The 20,259-nt window shown below is 37.2% G+C and overlaps 1 protein-coding gene across 2 annotated transcripts in view; it reads right to left on the bottom strand.

Moving 5' to 3' along the window:
* Positions 1-20,259, bottom strand: part of Nbdy (negative regulator of P-body association) — a 31,155-nt gene that overhangs the window by 940 nt on the left and 9,956 nt on the right. The gene's annotated exons all lie outside the window — the stretch shown is intronic.

The raw sequence follows: 20,259 nt of genomic DNA, 5'->3' as shown, positions 1-20,259 counted from the left end.
ATATGAAAGCAATTTGTTTTTATTCAATTAAGAACTAAATTATTTTCATATCAAAATATATTAATACTTCATCTATCTCAAAATACTAGGTTGTATGAGAGCTTAAGAGATTAAAAGGTTCCTCTGTTGCACTGAGAATGACTCAACTTTTCTTGATTAAAAGTGAGAAAATTAACTTGTTTATATATGAGACTATTCTTATAATTCGAAACATCGTATATCTTATAATTCTAAAAATGGTATACAACTCAAATTGCATATGCTAAAAAATTTGTATTGGAAAAATAAATCAAAATTCTGCAATTTTATAGAGAATGTGTACTTCACGCTATCATTTATGAAGCTAGAGATTATGGAGAGTTTGTTGCAAATATGATTGCTCAGTAATGCAGTCAAACAAACTTACTGCTTATCAGCCATGTACAATTCATATTTTCTGAACTGTCAGTTCTTTATCTCTTCCATTTAATCTCTATTAAGTTGTATTACAATACCTACAGTAACTTACAGACTATTTTCTTAAAATGCACAATAACAGACAATATTTATTCCATAGCAAGATTAGAATAAAAAAGGAAGTTTTTGTCAGATGGCCAAATTCACTGAAGTTGGCCTGTGAGCAGGCCTGACTTACAGAGGTGCTGAGGTAGACCATTTTACAGGCTCATGGTCTCTATTATGTTCCTACTCCAACTAAGGGTTCTCTCTTTATCAAGAGTTTTGCAGAACTCTACTTTCAAAATTGTTCCTTGGGCTTACCCCATACCAGACTCTTCATTTTCATGAGAGCACAGTTGCCAAATTAGTTAGGTGGGGCCCAGTCTTGGATCTAGCAGAGAACAGTTGCCTTACTCTTTATTATAGCAGGCTAAGAGATTGGGCTTAATAAAGTACATGTAGGGGACATATGCCAGTGGAGAGGGAGAGTCAAACAGAGTGGAGTTCCTGAGCTTTAGTTTTCCTATGTGTCCTTATGTGTATGTGTCACAGTATATAAAATGGAATCTGTGGAGGGGCAGTTACTGCTGGTGTATGTGTGGGTATCTGCTTCTGTGGAACCTACCTGTGTGAGTTACTTTAGTCATGCAGAAATGGTAGTGACAGAATGCACATACATACTGTCTTATGTACACAACTGGATGGGAGAAAAAGGCACAGGGAATCTTTAAGAAGTGCTTCCTGAACAGGTTGTGGTGGCATATGCCTGTTATTCTAGTACTATAGGAGGCAGAGGAGGGAGAATTTCATGTTTCCGGCCAGCCTATAAAAATTAGTGACTTACCACAACCCTGTGTCTAAATATAAATAACAAAAGTGCTAGGGATGTAGCTCTCTCTAAAGTTCCATAGTTCATTCCCCAGTTCCAAAAAAGTACTCTTTGTTCAACTTTGAAAATTCTCTGCTTGCATGGGGAGCTTTCCACTTGTACCGAGTGGAAGGCTTTGAGATCATTTTTGTTTTAAACTTTTATTTATTTGTACATGTTGGGCTGGGGATATATAGCTCAATGGTAGAATGCTTACCTAGTATGTGCAAGGTTCTAGGTTCTCTTGTTTAGCCAAAAAAAAAAAATATTAGCTGGTACTGGTGGCACATGCCTTTAATCACCACAAGTTTGAGGCCATCCTGGGATACATAGTGAGTTCAAGGCCAGCCTGAGCTACACAGCTAGAAAGACCCTGTCTCAAAAAGCAAAAAATATATGCTTGCAATACATGATTACATTCCTCATGGGAAATCGATACATGCACATAATACATCTTAGTTCTTTTTTTTAAATTCCTTTCCCTTTACCTCCTACCCCCTCCTTCCATCTCGTCATACCCTTTCCCTTTGGAAAATATCCATCTCCTCATTTTCTATTATTTATCTTCTTTTGCTCCTTATTTATATTTTGGGTTTGTCATATAAGAGAATCTATGTGATATTTAAACTTGTGCAGTGATTTATTTCACTTAATATTATGATCTAGAGGTGCAATCATTTGGAATCACTGCATTCATGATCATAACTAATTCACAACTAACATCTGGGTGGACTTTGAGAACATTAAAAGAACTCTACTGGAGACCCTCAACACTACTCAAGTACAGAAAAGGTTGGAGAGGCCTCCATGGCCTTGTGCTACAAACATGATCTCCTAAAACCAACAAGATGAGGAAGGAGCTATGTCCACATAACACAGGTCACTCTAGCAGACAGTAGATGAAAGAAAGAAAAAGTGGAATTGGACAGAGAGGTGGAAAAGTAAGGAGGAAGGCAAAAATAGAGGAGGACAGAGGGACAGGAGTTCCAGGCTAAACAAGAGAAAAAGGGAAAAATGGCACCCTCATGCTACTGAGGTTATAATAAAGGGATACTTCCAGAGTGTTAGCCTAAATAAACAGTGAGAGGACCACATAAGGACTTTGGGAAAGGATACAAACCCAAGAGGACTGTTTTGCATGATTATCTCTTCAGTGTGATCAGGATCCTAATCTACCAGAAGTAGGAACTATAGATGGTAAAGGCACTGTCTGAACCATGACCTTTCAAGATCATCAGTACACTCAAACCACCAAAATCCATCAATGAAAAGTCGCTAAAAGGTATTCTAGCAACAATTTTTTTATACTATAAGATTCACAAACCTCAGCATAAAACAAAACAAAAACAATAAAAGCATGAAAAGACAAGATAACAAATTACTTCTCCAAATTCTAACTCCCATAAAGCCAATCCAGGGGAGGTCAAGGGGAAAACAGCATAAACTGTGCATATGAAGTACTCAAAATGATAACAAATGAGCTTAGAAAACATATCAAAGAAGTATCACAGAAGAAAAAACAGGTAATTTAAGTAATAACCAAAATGACCCAGGAGCTTTCAGAAGACACTAATAAAAAAGCTAGACAAGCTAACAAAATAAAACATGAATGACGAGTTTATAAAAGAATTAAAAGTGCAAGAAAAAGTTTCAATCAGAAATTCAGTAGACTAAAAATGATACTGAAAATGTGGGCAGCAGAAGTGATCAATGTGAGAACAGAATTTTAGAATTAGAAGACAATGATTTCTACAAAGACCAACTACTCAAAACCACTTTAAAAGCAATAAAAGAACAAGAAAAGTAGATCCAACAGGTGTTAGTTAGGTAATGTGAGAAAGACTAATCCAAGAGTAATTGGAATATGTGGAAAATCAGAACACAAGACAAATTGCATGAAAAACCTGTTCACAGAAAAATGGCAGACAAATTTCCATAATAGGGAAAGCAATAAACATACAGATGAATGAGGCATATAGACCTCAAATAGCCAGGATCAAAGATTCTCCATACCACATACTATTCAAGTACCAGAAGTCCATCACAGGGAAAAAGATCTGAAAAGTTGTTAGAGAAAGGCAAAGAATCACATAAAAATTTAAACCCATTAGAATTATAGCAGAGTTTTCAATGCAAATATTGAAGGTAAACAAGTTTAGGAGTGAAATGTTTCAAGCCCTAAAAGATAACAATTTTCAACTCCATGTAATGTAAGTTGAAAAACATTCCTCAAAAATTGGTGGAGAAACAAGGTATTTCCATGACAAGGAGCATGACAAGAATTCCTGAACACCAAAGCAGCATTCCATAAACCTTCTCAAGGATATCCTAGAAAGACAATGAAGCCAGCAATGCCAACAAATTAAAAAGAATGAATAGACCTGGCAGGATGAGCAACTAAGCAAAAGAAAAAAAAACAAGGAAACAGCAACAGAATAATGCAATGACAGCAAAAAGTCAATACCATTCAGTAATAACTCTCAGTGTGAATGATCTTAACCCCAATCAAAAGGTTGGCACAATGGGTCAAGAAACAAAACCCAACAATATGCAATATAAAATAAACACATTTAATTTAAAAAGAAATTCACATACAAAAATCAGAAGAAGGAAAACCTTACTCCATACAATAGGAGCCCAGAAAAAAGCAGGAGTGGCTATTTTAAATCCAGACAGAGTGGATCTCAAACCAAAGTTAATCAAAAGAGAAAGACAATCACTACATTCTGCTTAAAGGAACAATTTAACAGCAAGAGATAACAAATATAAACATTTATGCACCAAACACGGGCACAGGAAACTTCCTAAAACAAAAGTAAAAAACAAAACAGACAAAAAACAAATAAACATCAATACAATTATAACTGTGACCCTTCATAGCCCATTGCTACAAACAGACAGATCATCTAGACAAAGAATCAATAAAAACAAATCAGAGTTCAAACAAACCTTTGAAGAAATGTGTTCCACTCAACAATATAATACACATTCTTCTTGGCAGCACATGGGATTTTCTCCAAAATAGACCATATACATACATATATAGCCAATAAAGCATGCTTAAATAAATATAAAAGAATGAAAATTATCTCATGCATATTATCAGATCATACTGCACTGAAAGTAGAAATCTATGGCAAAAGAAACCACAGAAACTATACAAATATGGGGAAATTAAACAATATCCTCTTGAGTGATGAATGAGACTAAAATAAAATAAGGAAGTTATTAGACAGTTCCTAGAATCGAACAAATAATATCAGTATAACATACCAGAATCTATGGGACACAAAGACAGCAGTCCTAAGAGAAAAGTTTTAACAGTGAATGTCCACATCAGAAAAACAGAGCCAGTTCAAAACATAACCAAGATGCACCTCAAGGTCCTAGCAAAACAACAATCCAAATCCAAAGCTAGCATAGTGGGGACAAGGGGAAAAATGAGAACCAAGACCTGGCATGTAAAGGTACAAGATCCCAGTAATGAATGTAACTGTACTGCATACCTAGAATGTACCAATAAATTCAATTTAAATTTGAAAAAAATATATCAGAGCAGAAATAAATAAAATTGACTTAAAATACAAAGAATCAATAAATCAAAGAGCTGCATCTTTTAATAAATAGACAAAATGACAAACCCTTAGCCAATCTTACCAAAATGAGGAAAGAAAAGACTCAAATTCATGTAATTAGAAATAGAAAAGGTGAATCACAGTGGATTCTGCCAAGCCCAGATGATCATTGCTAACTACTTTGAGATCCTGTCCTCTAATGAAATAGAAAATATGGAAGAAATGGATAAATTCCTAGATACATTTGAAGTATTAAAGCTGAACCAAGATGTAAAAATCCCGAATAATCCATTATCAGTTAATTAAATTGAATAAGTAATTTAAAAAACTATCAACTGCTAAAGCCCCAATTCCTGACAGATTCACTATTGAATTCTACCCAAACTTTAGAGACGGTTTAATGCCAATCCTCTTCCCATTCTTTAATGAAATAAAAAATGAAGTCATATTCCCAAAATAATTTCTGGAAGCAACTATTACCTGATTCCAAAACCAGAACAGGATTCACCACAGACTAATCTCTTTAATGAACATAGATGCAAAAATCCTTAAGAAGACACTGGCAGATAAAATGTAGAAATCATTAAAAAAGTATGTAGTATTAATAAGTAAGCTTCATCCTAGGAATGCAGGGATGGGTCAATATACATACATCAATAAATGTAATACACTACATAAACAGAAGGAAGGACAAAATCACAGGAACATCTCAATAAATAAATAAAAATGCATTTGAAAAAATTCAACATCCATTCATTATAGAAACCATGAAAAAATAGGTATAGAAAGTCTTTACCTCAGTCTGATAAAAATCATCTGTGACAAGCCAACAGCATGTTAAGAGATGTTGAAAGCATTTCCTTTAAAATCAGGAACAAAATATGAGTGTCCACATCATCATTGCTGTTTAATACACTACCCAAAACATTAGCCAAATTATTCAGGAAAGAGAAATGAATAAAAGAGATGTGTATAGGAAAAGAACTTATATTATCATTATTTGCAGATGACATGATCCTAAAAAGTCCACCAAAAGGCTCCTAGAAATAATTATTGAACTCAGTATCATAGAACACAAAATCAACACTAAAAAAATCAAGTGTTCCTGTACACTAATAATAAACTCACAGAGAGAAAAATTATGGAAACAGTACCTTTCACAGTAGCATCAAATAAATGAAATGCAAAGGAATCTACTTAACCAAGGAAGCCTACGAACTCTACAATGCAAATTACAGTACCCCGAAAAAGATCAAAGAGGGTATCAGTAAATGGAAAGATATTCCCTGTTTCTGCAGAGGCAGAACCAATATAGTTAAAATGACCATACTTCTAAAACTGCTATACAGATTTAATACAATTGCAATCAAAATATCAATAGCGTTCCTTGGAGAACTAGAGAAAAGAATCCTAAAATTCATAGGGAACCTGAAGAGAACAAGAATAGCAAAAACAATTCTGGGCAACAAGCTCAAGGCAGGAGATATCACAGTTCTGGGCTTCAAATTTTACTACAGAGCAATTATCATTAAAAGAAAAAACACTGCATGTTGTTGATTTAAAAAACAAAAGACATGTCAATCAAAGGACAGAATGGAGGATGATGCAGAGACAACTCCAGGAACTCTCAACTACATTACCTTTAACAAAGGGGTCAAATACTTTCATTGGAGAACAGATATCCTCTTTAACAAATGTGTTGGGAAAACTAGCTTTCTACATGCCAAAGATTTAACCTAGAACTATATTCTCATCTTACTCTAAATTAAAATGAAAATGGATCAAAGAACTAAATATTAAAGCAAAAACAATTTGCTGGATAACAAAACAGGTAAAAATCTTGACAATATAGGCATAGGCAATGACTCTGAACAGAACTCTAGTTGCACAAGAAAAAGGCTTCTCGATAGCAAAGGGAACCATGAACAGAGTGAACAGACAACGTAAAGAATAGGGAAAATATTTTTCCAGGTATTCAACAGACCAAGGACTAATACCTAGAACATATAAACAACTCAAAAAAATTAAACCTTTTCAATTTAAAGATCCAATAAAAAATGGGCATTTGAAACGAATAGATACTGCTCAAATGAATAAGTACTACATGAAAAATGTTCAACATCACTGAACACTCAAGAAATGCAAATGAAAACAACACTGAGATGCCATCTCACTCCAAAAGGAATGTCTATATTCAATAAATCAAATAACAATTGCTGGAGAGGCATGGTGGGGGTGGGGGCAGAAACCCTTCTTCATTTTTGGTGGGAGTGTAAACTGGTACAACCACTACAGAAATTAGTATGGGGATTCTTCCAAAACCTAAAAACAGGAATCCATTTGACCCAGTTATTCCCTTTCTAGGTATCTTTCCAAAAGAGTTAAATACATTGCATAACAGTGATACAGGCAAATCCATGCTATAACAAAATTCCTAGCAGCTAAATTCTGGAAGCAGCTTAAATATCCACCAAGACATGAATGCATAAAGAAAATGTGGTATTTATACAGAATGGAGTATTACTGCGCCACCACAAAGAATAAATTTTAGTCATTTGGAGGAAAATGGATGCACCTTGAGACCATAATACTAACTAAAGTAAATCAGAAACACAAGCTTGAATATCATATCTTTTCTTATACGAAGACCCTAATATATAAATAAAATGAAAAACAAAAGATGGAAAATAAGAAACAGCAAGATGGATTTCTGGCATATAAGAAGGGTATGGAGATGGGGGGAGGAGAGAAAGATTTATGAAAAGGGGGAAGGAACTATGAAGTGCTGTGTACATGCACCAAGCTACTAAAGGTGTGTAGTAATCACGTACTACAAATATATATCCAAGAGATGCAGGGAGGATAAATGGGAGGAGGAGAGGGAGTTAAAAAAAATAAGAAGGGTCATATACCATACATATACTAACTCCCCAACTGGCACACTTACGCCACCAGAGATGTATTTATGGATCTAGTTAGGGAGTCTTTCAGTGAGTGGTAGCCTATAGAAGAAATGAGAGACAAACAAGCAAAAGGGTGATGACAGCTGCCTCCTTCTCTGTGAAAGGTCACAACACTGAAATCTTTTGTCTTTCTGTTGTTGTTTTTTGTTTGTTTGTTTTTTCCCATTAAGTTTATTGGTACATCTAAAGCAAACAATACAGTTACATTTATCATTGGGATCTTGTACCTTTACATGATATATATCTTGGTTCTAATTTTTTCCCCATAACCCTACCCTCCCATCATCCCCTTTGCCCTTCCCTATTTACAAAGACTTTGTTTCCTTTTTTCATTTTATCTTTTCCCTTTTTTTTTTTTTTTTTTTTTTTTTTGTACCAGGGATTGAACTTGGGTCCTTGCCGCCGAACCGCTGAGCCCTCTTTTCCCTTATTTCTTTTCCCCTCCTCTTCCCACTTTCCCTTTAGCCATTTTCTTCCTATTTTGCACTCTCAGTTATACTATGTGAACCTTGTTTACACTTTCAGTTTTTCACACCAGAGAAACTATTCAGTATTTACTCAAGCGGGGGGGGGGCATAGCTGCTATCAAGCAATTAGCCAATAACAAATGCTGGTGGGGTTGTGGGGAGACAGTAACCCTTCTCCATTGTTGGTGGGAATGCAGACTGGTGCAACCATTGTGAAAATCAGTATGGAGATACCTCAAAGAACTAGGATTAGTGGTTCCATTTGACCCAGCCATCCCTCTGCTGGGTATCTTCCCAAAAGAATTAAAAGAAATCGTATCACAGTGATATATGTGGACCCATGTTTGTAGCAGCACACTTCATAATAGCTAAAACTTGGAAACAACCCAAATATCCATCAACTGGAGACTAGATAAAAAAGATGTGGTTTTTCTATAAGGTGGAGTACTGCTCAGCCATAAAGAATGAGAAATTAGAAATATTTATAGCTAAATGGATGCACATTGAGGAAAATTCTCAAGTGGAATAAATAAAACACACTTGAGAGAAGCCTCTTTTGGATGTAATGCTTCCTGAGCAGTATCAAGGGCCCTAAACCAGCTGGAGACCTATAGGAAGTGCAGGAAATAAAGTTAGTGTCTGAATACAACCCTTCAATATCATCATCTCACTGCAGTGAAAAAGTGTACCATTCCCAAAAACACTGAAACACACACAGACACACACTTACACACACACACTTGAATCCTAGGGCAAGAAAAAAGGAAAAAATGGAAACAAAGTCTTTGTGAATAGGGAAGGGTGAAGTGGTTGAAGGGAGGGCAGGGACATGGGGAAAAAACAGGAACCAAGGCATATCATGTAAAGCTACAAGATCCCAATGATAAATGTAACTGTATTGTTTGCCTTAAATGTACCAATAAACTTAATGGGGAATTCAAAAAAGACTTTGGCTTCAGATTTTTTTTTGGTCCAGATTTAAATGTTGCTCTAACTTTTATAAACACCTTAGAGTGGAATAGAAAAATGGTTGACTCTTCATTTCAAACAGTTCAGAGGATACTTCTGAGTTCTACAGTGCTCTGGGAGGTCTACGTTCTTGGTCAGGAAATTCCCTTCCCTCTGTTCCCAATGTGGTCTATACTTCTAGGAAGACACAAATGAAGAGCGTAGCTTTCATCAGGCTTGGTGGCATAGTTCTGTAGTCCCTAGGAGTCTGCAAGGGCAGCAGGACTATTAAAAGTATGACCAGAGCCTGGGCAACTTACCAACATGGTGAGATCCACTCTCAATTACAAAAAATAAAGAGCTGGAAATGTAGTTGTTGGGAAGCCCCTGGGTTCAAATACAAAAGTAGTGAGGAAAAAATGTAGACTATTGTCTGGCATGTAGACAGTGCAACTAGGCATATTGCTATTCAGGCACTTCATAAAATGGGCAGGATATGAAGCCCACACAGTAAGGTGAGCATTGGTTTCACCTGGTATGAGGTCTGTATTAAAGGCCCTCCTGCATGAGTTGGCCTATGTTCAGGGTACACTTTAAGGTCTTGAACTAAGGTGGCTTCCAAATTGGAATTTCAATTTCTAGGGTGGACAATATGTTGAGAAAATATGTATGCATGGCTATAGCTCTCCAAATTCCTCCAGTGATATGCCACTTCCAAAGTGACAGTCTTTCTTCTGGCCTCTATCTGTACCCTCACCCCATGGGTTACAACATCTAGGGCAACCAGATTACCTGAACATAATAGAGGAAATTTTTGTCTCTTGGTGTGGAAGTGAAGCTTTCCAGGCCGGCTCTCAGTGACTGCAGAGGGAGACAAGGATCCCAATCTTTAAGCCAATGCATTTTCTAGTGGCCTTCCATGGAGTCTATGAAACTCTTCCCTTTAAGGCACAAATTCATGGCCAGGGTCCTGTGTAGGAAGGTACGTGTAGGTCTTGGGAGTTCTTCCTAAACTCTGCAGCTTACTTCCTTCTGCAAGATGCCTCAACATTTTTGTAGGCCAGTTATTCTTGGCTATTTGGCCTCCTTAACAGTAAGGGAATTTCTTGTCTGGAGAAAAGTGAAGGGCACACAAACTAGAGGCCAGATACACTCCAGGACATGTGAATGAATGTGCAAGCCCCCCCCCACCACCACCAGGTGTATGAGAATGCCTGCAGAGCCCTGTTAGTCTCTGCTCCTAGAGATCTATATAAAAAAAGAAATCAGGGGAAAGGGGTAAGAGGAGAGCCTGGTTATTCTTCCCTTCATGCTCCCAAATTGTGCCCCTCAGGGCAGAATCAGTCTGAAGTGGAGATGACGGCTCAGTGAATTTTTTGATGCCACAAAAAAGAGGTGTTAGAAAAGAGTTGAGTGTCATTTGCGTAAACATGTAGTAGAATTAATGTCTGAAAAGGCTTTGCAGCAGAGATACTTTCCATCCACCAGGTGTCTGGCACAGCAGTTAACAAGGATGTACTGGGCTGAGTGGACTTTGGGCAAGCCAGGATTTCCCCCAACAGGGTTCAGAAGTTCAGAAGGAATTCTGGGTGCCCTTGCATTCCTGAAGAAAGACAAGCTTCTCCTAGGGATCCTTGGGCAAGGCAAGCCAAAGCCCAGACCAATAAACTCAGGGGTAGAGCTTCCCCACGAGTCATTTTGAGGTGGGTCATTAAGAAGCCACAGGCTACTGACTGCAGGCACTGAGGTCATTCACTTTGGTTTCCTCTGTGAGGCACTGCTGGTTGCCTCTGCTTGAAGCAGTTGCCACCAGAAGGCCCATCATATTGTCACCAAAGGACCATTTGCACACTGTAACAGAGAAGGGAGAGGTTCTCTAGACTAGGATATATACCCTTGGCAGTTCCAAGCAACTTCAAATGCAAATTTGATCTGTCCCTCCCTGACATTTCTTTCCCAATATTGTTTCCCAGTGTGTGAGTCTAGGTACAATTTATTCTCAAAATGACCACAGATAAATTGCGAGCAAGCTGCTCTTCTATGTCATGTATCTGGAGGGGTGTGTGGAGGGGTGCTTGTTGCTACTTTTTGCTGGCCCCAGAATTTGTACTTAGGTGTCTCCCCTCACCAGAAACACTTTATGCCTGATGGCTATATACCTGCATAAATGGCTAATAGTTTTTGGTGCAGTTCCAAAGCTTGGTCCTCCACCCATTTTATTTTTATAAAGGGGTGGGGAGTGTCACAAGCCACCAGAAAAGAAAAATGAAAGTAATGAAACTCTGTAACCACACAGCTACCAAAACACAGGACCACCTGGCCAATTCAGAGGAAGAGCTGGAGACTGCAGAATAAAACATCTTGTGGCAGCTTTCCCGCCTTTCATTTTCCTTCAGCCTTTTCCATTTTTCTGGGCTTCTGTTCTTGCAAGAAGGAAAGGACAAAGCACATAATCGTGCTCACTTTGATTCTATTGGGAGCATTCAAATTATAGGCTTTCTTCCCCAACAGTGCAAAGTGCTATTCATAGTGCTGACTTGCTTGGTAGTAGCAGGACTACACTTTCTGACAATACCTAGGGATTTAGGTGAAGCCATGCCACATTGGGCTGCCTGACAAACAGTAGGAAAGGCCAGCCCAATCTGAATCCAGTGTATTTGGTAACAGTGTTCCTTTGTGGAGGCACTAAGCAACTTATTCACTTCTGCCTCTCAGCTTTCAATAAGATGTGTATGGTAGTTCTCCAACCACTTCAAAGGCTCACAGCCTCTCTGCAGAAAACTTCATCTGTCTCTGCTTAAAACTACAGGGTCCTTCTTTTTCCAAAATCACACATAATTTTATACTTTAAACTCACCCCTTGTTCCTGTCCCATAGCCAACTCCCTTTTGTTATGAAGAGAAAGCCAAGTTTCCCTATCCATTAGGTGATGCCCAATACTTCCATGGAGAAGATGGCAGCATAAAATCTAGCAGTATATCACATCCTCTCCAGGACCTGGAGTTGCAAAACTGGGAAAACAAGAACTTAGCAAACAGAAAAGGAAATTGAGAAGGAGACAACAGGAAAACTAGAACTCAAAAAAGAAGGAAAGGAGGAGTTAAGAAGAGGAACTGGAGGAGGAAGAGAAGGGCAAAGAAGGAGACAGTCGTGAATGCTAACCCTGGTTCTTGGGGAGAGGGACCTCTCCAGAGAAGAAATCTATTAAAGTGCTCAACATATTTGACAGTAATTCATCAGTAGACATTTGGGGAAAGTGGTTAATTATTTAAGTGACAGAATTACACTTTAAGATTTCTGAGGTCGCCGTCTACCACAATGAATGGGTGGGAGATAGCCACAAGAGGTACTCATGGAGAAGGTACAGACTACACATAGACCTTCTGAAAAGTTTAAGCAAAGATGAGCTCAGGCCAGGAAGCACACAGTGAGTGGCTCCACCCTATATGGTAAAAGTGCTAGCATTGAGTTCAGTGGACTGCTTGACTTCCTCTCACCCCCGATGCACTGCCTACATCCACCACAGAGACCATTAGTTTGCTTGCTCTCCCCATTTGCAAATGTGATCAGAGATCTGCCTCAGCTTGCATGGTTTGCCACAGCCTGGGGTACACAAAAAGAGGGACCTCTGGAGCAGGGAAGGTACCTCACAAACCCACAAGCCATAAAGCTAGCCAGAGAAAGCAGTGAACTGGTATGCATAGAGGGACATAAAAATTAGGAAGAGGTGGAGTGAGTATAGTGCTAGGGCAGTAGGAAAGCCAGAATATGACTCTATATTCAGACACAAAAAAAATTAGCGAGGAAACAAAATAGGATTCAGTAGTGACTATCTCATCCCTTTCACATATCTTGTAAATTCCAATACTGGAAATGACCCACTCACTCAAACACAAGGAGGAATTTTTTTGACTCATTTTTCTTTCTTTTTTTCATTGTTGGCTTTTTTTCTTCTTTTATCCCTTCTTTTGCTCTCTTTTCTTTATCATTCTTGTTCTTTTCTGTTACATTTATGTCACTCTGTTTATTCTCTCTCTTTAATTAAATCTATTATGTTACTTTTTCTCCTCCTCTACTATCCCTTTATTTTCAAATTTCACTTCTTTTCCCCCTTCTCTACCTCCTTCATTTTTATTTTTACTATTAAGCTTTATTAATATTTTAGATATATAGCCGATTCTATGGTATTATTGTTTAATTCTTTCCTATTGTTAATGTTAGTATAGTTGCTGCACTTAGAAGATATTTACTGTATGTTGATATTTGGTTTGTCTTTGTGTATATATTATTATTCCAGATTTCTTTTTTTTTTTTAAGGATGGTACAGTTATATCTTTTATTGGTTCTTGTGGTATATCCATATCATTTGTTTTGAATCCATTATTTTTGCTGATTTCTTTGCTATTATCAGTGGTATAATAAAGTTTTTCCCCATGAGACATCATAGTCAAAATCACAGTCAAAATCTCAAAATTTCTGTCAAAAGACAGAAACTTAAAAGCTGTTAGAGAAAAACAGTAGTCACTTGTGAAGGTAAACTCTTTAGATTTACAGTAGACTTCTCAACACAAATCTCAGGAGAGCTTGGAATGAAGTGATTTAAACTTTACCAGAACACAAATTCCAACTCAGACTAATATATCCTGCAAGATTATCTATGAATACTGAAACAGAAAAACTGAAAAAGAGCAACTTATGAATTTCATATTCACTGAGTCAATACTCCAAAAAATTATTAAGGAAACAATGAATCCAACAATGCCATAAAGTCTGGTGGTAGGATGAGCAGTTAAGCAGAAGTGGAAAAAAGGGAATAATAATGATGGGAATAAATCAGTATCGTTCAATAGTCACTATGTGTGAATAGTCTCAATTGTCCTAAGCAAAAGACATAGATTGGTAGAATAAATCAAAAATAAAACCTAGTGGTATGCGGTATATAAGTAACATATTTAACCCAAGAAGAAATCAATAGACTAGTGATTAAAAACTGGAAAGCAATATACCATGGAGCAGGAGCCACAAAACAAACAGGAGTAACTTTCCTATTTTCAGACAAAGAGAACTTCAAGCCTAATCTGGTAAGAAGCAGCAAAGAGAGTCACTACATATTGATTACGGTAAAACTCATGAAGATGCAGGTATAGACAAGGACTTTCTGAGAAGAATTCCAATTGCAAATGAAATTACAGAAGAGTAAACAAATGGTATTATATCAAATTAAAAAGCTTCTGTACAGCAAAGGAAGCAACCAACAGTGTGAAGACACAAACTATAGAATGGGGAAAAATTGCCAGCTGTTACTTGGACAGAGGACTAATATCTAAAATATGTAAAATTTAAAAAGTTAAGATGCCCCAAAATGAAAGATCCAATGAAAATATGGGCAACTGAAATGAATAGACATTTCTCAGAAGTACAAATGGCCAATAAATACATGAAAAAAGTTCAACATTTCTAGCTATTAGAGAAATGCAAATTGAAACAACACTGAGATTTCTTCATACTCCAGAAAGAATGGCTGTCACTAAGAAATTAAATAATAACAAGTGTTAGTGAGACTGAAGGAGACAAGTAACCCTCCTACATTGTTGGTACAAGTGTAAACTAGTATAACCACTATGGAAACCAGTATGATGACTCCTCCAAAAAACTTAAATTACAATTTCTACTCAACCCATCTAAGTATCTCCTTCTAAGTATCTTTCCAATAGAGCTAAAGACATATTTTAGTGACACATGCATACCCATGTTTGTAGCAGCACAACTCCTAACAGCTAAATCTTGGAAGCAATCCCTATGTCTATCGACAGATGAATGGATAAAGAAAATGTGGTGTTTATACACAGCCGAGTACTACTCTGCTATAAACAGAGATAAATTTGAGTCTTCTGTAGGAAAATGCATGTACCCTGAGACAATGTCAAGTGAAATAAATCAGACAAGCTTAAATATCACATGCTTTCTCTTATATAAGAAACCAAATGTATACATATAGAACGAAATAAAAGATAACAAGTAACAGGAGATAGATCTTTTACAAATAGAAAGAGAACCAAGAGACGGAGGAGACAGAAGAGAAGGGAAGTAAAAATAATTAAGATATGTTATGTACATGTGCCAACTCATGATAAATATAATAATGTACTACAAGCATATAAAAATAAACAGAATTTTAAGAAAGACTTGGATGAAGAATAAAATGATTGTCTTGCCTTTTTCACATCCAGAATGAGAGACTATGGGTATTAATCCAGTGTGTGTAAGAGTGCTCCTCAAGGATGAGGGGATTTTCTGGGGGTGGGCCCCTGTGTTTTTATGTTCATAGCTGTCCTTGTGTATAGGCATGATGAAATATGTGAGGGATGAGTCTTTCTGTCAGCTGACTGATCTGTGGATGTCTGCTTCTGTGGCACCTGCCCATGAGAGGGACAGATCCTGAAGAAGTGGGAAAGTGGCCATTTATTTACACATTGATATCTACACTGCATGTGCAGATGAATGGATGGCGAGAAAAGGCCACATAGGACCCATCAAAATGTGCCTCTTCATTTGACTTTGGAAATTTTGCTTTCCAGAGTGAGAAGACTTGAAAGGAATGTCTCTCAGTCTTTTGGGATCTGTGCACTAACGATCATGATTCATTCATAAGTAACATAGGAATGGTTTTTCAGATCAGGAAAAGTCTCTTGGTGACTTCCAAATCTATTCAATTACAAGAAAGGGAAGAGCCGGGCATCGTGGTTCCCGCCTGTAATCCCAGCATTTGGGAGGCTGAGGCAGGAGGATCTCTGTGAGTTCAAGACCAGCCTGGGGTACATAGTGAGTTCCAGGTCAGTCTCAACTACATAGTGAGTCCCCGTCTCAAAAACAACAACAATAACAACAACAACAACAAAACAAACAAGAAAGGGTAGAGAGGCTCCAGTAGCCTTGTGGTAGAAAAGGCCATGCCCTATAAAAAACAAGCTGAAGAAAGAGTTGTCTGCACAAAACAGGGTCCTGCTAGTAGCAGTAAATGTAAGGCAAATAAAAGAGAAGCAAAAATAGTGTGATAGGTAGGGAAGGAGAAGGAGGAAAAGAGGATGCAAATTGGGATTGTGCAGAGGACAAAGAGAGGAAGCAGAGAAGGAACAAGAAGTCAAAACATGAGGAGGACAAAAAGAAGAGGCAGCACTCATGACATGGGGTATATTTTCTTCTATCTAGTATAGGGGTCCTTCACTGTGTCGCAGTCTACAAAAGGAGCAAGTAGATGAAACAAACACTTCCTTTCTGGGGAAAGGCATAATGCCTGAACTCTTTTTGATGGAATGCCTTATAAATGGTATCAAGGGATTTGATCCAGCTATAGTCTTGATTTAGGTGTATAGGAGGAGGTTGAAACCTTGCCTTTATTGTCATCGGCACATAGGAATGCACTGGAGATATCTATACCCACAACTATGTTCTGTCCTACATTCTATTTCTTTTGAATATTCATATTCTATCTGATGTTAAGTATGTTATGCTGAGACTCCATTGTTCTCCTACCTTTTTGGTATTTGATGTGTGAAAATATAGTCAAATTCCAGAACAGAAATAAGGAGTTGTTACTTACAGAGACAGAAGAATATAAATGAGAGGAAAAATTTTCAGGTTGCAGGAAATGATAAGGAATTTTAAAGATGAAGTTCAAGATTTAGACAAAAGTCTAAACATTTCTGGAACCAAATGCTGAAATGGGTATAAATATGAGTGAAAGAAAATTCTCAGGATCATGGATATGGACTAATGGTAATATATAAGTCTTGAGTAAGAGACATGCCATAGAATATCTTTTAGGTTATACTAGAATTTATCATAGAGGAAGTGATTTTAAATTTTTACTTAGAGAAACAATAGTTAGATATTTATTTTGCAGAAGTCATTCTAGAAGCTCTACTACACAAGAGATCAGTTGAAAACTATTATTGGATCGTGATGTTGAGCCAAATAATCCAGAATCAGAAAGATGTATTTCACGTTTTCTCTTAATATGAAGAGTCCAGAAAGGAAAACAAAAATAAACAACATGAAAATGGAAAATTGTTAGAGCAGAGGAAGATGATGGGGGAGGGAGAATGACAAAAAGAAGATAAACAGTAATAGAATGCATACATCAAAGTGTGTTTTATACATGTATGAAAATTTTACAATGAAACCCAAGTATCAGTATAATTAATATTAACCAATAGAAACACCTGTTGTTGACATTTAGAGAGAAATGGTGAGTCTAAACCAGGGAATGGGCATAGGGTTTTTGGAATGAAAAAGAAGACACTGGGCAGGGGATTTAGCTCAGTGGTTCCACCGCCTGCCTTGCAAGCACAAGGACCCGAGTTCGATCTCAGGTACCCCCCCCAAAAAAAAGAAAAGAAAAAAAGACACTTTCATGAGTAATTTTAAAAGAATATTCATCATAACTTTGTGGTAGATTGAATAGTGGAGATGAGGGAAAGGAAGGATATAACAGGATGACCTAGACAACAAGAACAAGGAAGGGTTTTATGGTACTGTCTGTGAAGTGATGAAGAATTCAATTTTGGCCATGTTCAATTTGAGGTATTAATAAGGCTTGCACAGAGGGTCAGTAGACTACATGAGTGTGAAGTCTGCAAAAAGACTTCTGCTTTAGATACAGACTTGCTAATTCTACTTCTCCTTTATTTGTTTATTCTCTCTCTGTGTCTCTCTGTCTCTCTCTGTGTCTCTCTCTCTCTCTCTATCTCTCTCTGTCTCTCTCTCTCTCTGTAACAAGGATTGAACCCAAGGCTATCAGTGAGCTACATCACAATCTGTTTTTAATTTCTTGTTTTGAGACTGGATTTCTTACTGTAAGTCACTAAGTTATCTAGGCTGGGCCTGGATTTGTGATCCTCTTGTTTCAGCCTCTCTGAGTGCATGGATGCATCATTTCTAGGTATACATCATTTCTAAATAATCTAAATATTGGTGGCTCCTAGAATTTTTCCATAAACTGTAAATTTTTCCATGTATGCTCTTTCGGTGTATCACTGCACTTCATTAGTTTCACCTACCATTTTTATACTTTTCTGTTTTTGTTTCTTTTTGTTTGTTTGTTTGATTTTTCAGTAGTAGGGCATGGACCCATTGTCTGGAGCGTGCTAGGCAATGCATTAACAATGAGTCACACTTTAAACTCTGATTAATTATTTTATTGTTGTTCTGTGCACCATCAGTCTTTTGCTCTATTTCTTAATCTGTTTATCTGGTAAAATCTGTTGAAATCTCAGACCTCTACTTGCCTGCCAGGAGTCTCCATCTAGGTCTTACTGAAAATATTGAAAACCTGCTACTTCTATTGTATTCTATACCTCAGATAGTGATTTCACCTCATACTGAAGCAAGAGACTTGAGAATCATTTCTCTCTTAGAAGACCCAACTATGGTTGTGTTTTGGAATGTCAACTGGGCTAGACTAGAACTCCTAGTTATTCAATCAAACAGTATTCTAGGTGTTGCTGGGAAGCAATTTTGTAGATGTGGGTAATGTCTATAATCAGGGGTCGGGGATTTAGCTCAGTGGTGACACTGCCTGGCTCACAAGCGCAAGGACCCGAGTTCAATTCCCAGTACCAAACAAACAAAAATATCTTTGACCAGTTGACTTTAAGTAAAGAATATTCTTCTAGATAACATAGGTATACCTGATGTAGTCAGTTGATAAGACTTAAGAACACAGCTAAGGCTTTTGTGAAAAAGAAATTCCACTTTTTTGTGGGGGGGTATTGGGGATTGAACTCAGGTCCTTGAGCTTGAGAGGCAGGTGGCAGAACCACTGAGCTAAATCCCAAGCCCAAGACATTGCACTTGTAAGCATCACCTTCATCCTGTGTATGAGATGCCCAGCACGCCCTTCCTGAAAGACTACTTTATGGATTTTAGACTTTTGTAATCAATCCCCACAAGTCAATATACTGCAATGTTGTGTTTGAATATGTGTCTCCTACTGGTTTCTGTTTGAACCATGCTTTATATCCCATCTAATTAATGATATTTCACAAACCTTTCTAAATCTACTTCTCTGCATTCCATCCCAACTACCATTATCTAAGATCAAGCTTTTATCACTTGTCCCTTTTCATACAGCACCTTAAATGTCTTATTATCCCAATCTCTATAGGACCTTCCCCATGGCCACTAGTACAATCCATATAATGTATAAATGTGAACACAATAGTCTCTGCAAATCCTCAATGATTGCCCATTTCATACAATTGATCTTAAACCGACTTAGCATAGCACAGACAGTGCTCGTGTTCATGTTGCAATTTGCTGATCCAGCTTCATTGGTCCACTCCGGGAAAACTATTTGATTGGCAGATCTTCCTACATTACCTTCACTTTCCTAGAAGAGGCTGTCTTAAACATTATAACTTTGGTCATTACATTCTCACTACTTGAAATTCTATTTATCATTCTACCATTTCTCATCTTAACCAAACAGGCTCCCTTTTTAAAGACTCAAATCAGGTACTTACCCACACAAGAAACCATCCTTGGCACTTCAATGTAGTTGGTATAGCTTTTGTGCTCTTAATACTCTGCACCAACCTCTATCTACAGAACTTATCAAATAAGTTTATGAACTTATTTAATGAGTTAAGTACCTTATTTTGATAACATACTTTATAGACATGGTGCCTGAAATTGAATAGATGTTCAATTTAATAATTGCTCCTTAATTTAATTATTGAATGAATGGATTCTACACTGTGTAGGTAATGGTTAGCTGCTAATAATGAGATCCATAGAAAGTAGGAAAATGGCTATCCAAATGTAATTCCAATAATTTGTGAGTATGTTGCTTTTCACAGGAAAAAGAACATCGCTGATAGGATTAGGTTAGGAAATTTGACATAGAGATTTTTCTGGATTATTTAGGAGTTACACTCTAATTACATGTATACTTAAAAGAAGAAAGTCTCTCCCTATCTTAGTCTAAGAGAGATATTTTT

The sequence above is a fragment of the Fukomys damarensis genome, unplaced genomic scaffold (assembly GCF_012274545.1).
Source record: "Fukomys damarensis isolate Sample0158 unplaced genomic scaffold, DMR_v1.0_HiC HiC_scaffold_39, whole genome shotgun sequence".
Taxonomy (NCBI): domain Eukaryota; kingdom Metazoa; phylum Chordata; class Mammalia; order Rodentia; family Bathyergidae; genus Fukomys; species Fukomys damarensis.
This window is presented reverse-complemented; position numbering and strand designations above follow the sequence as displayed.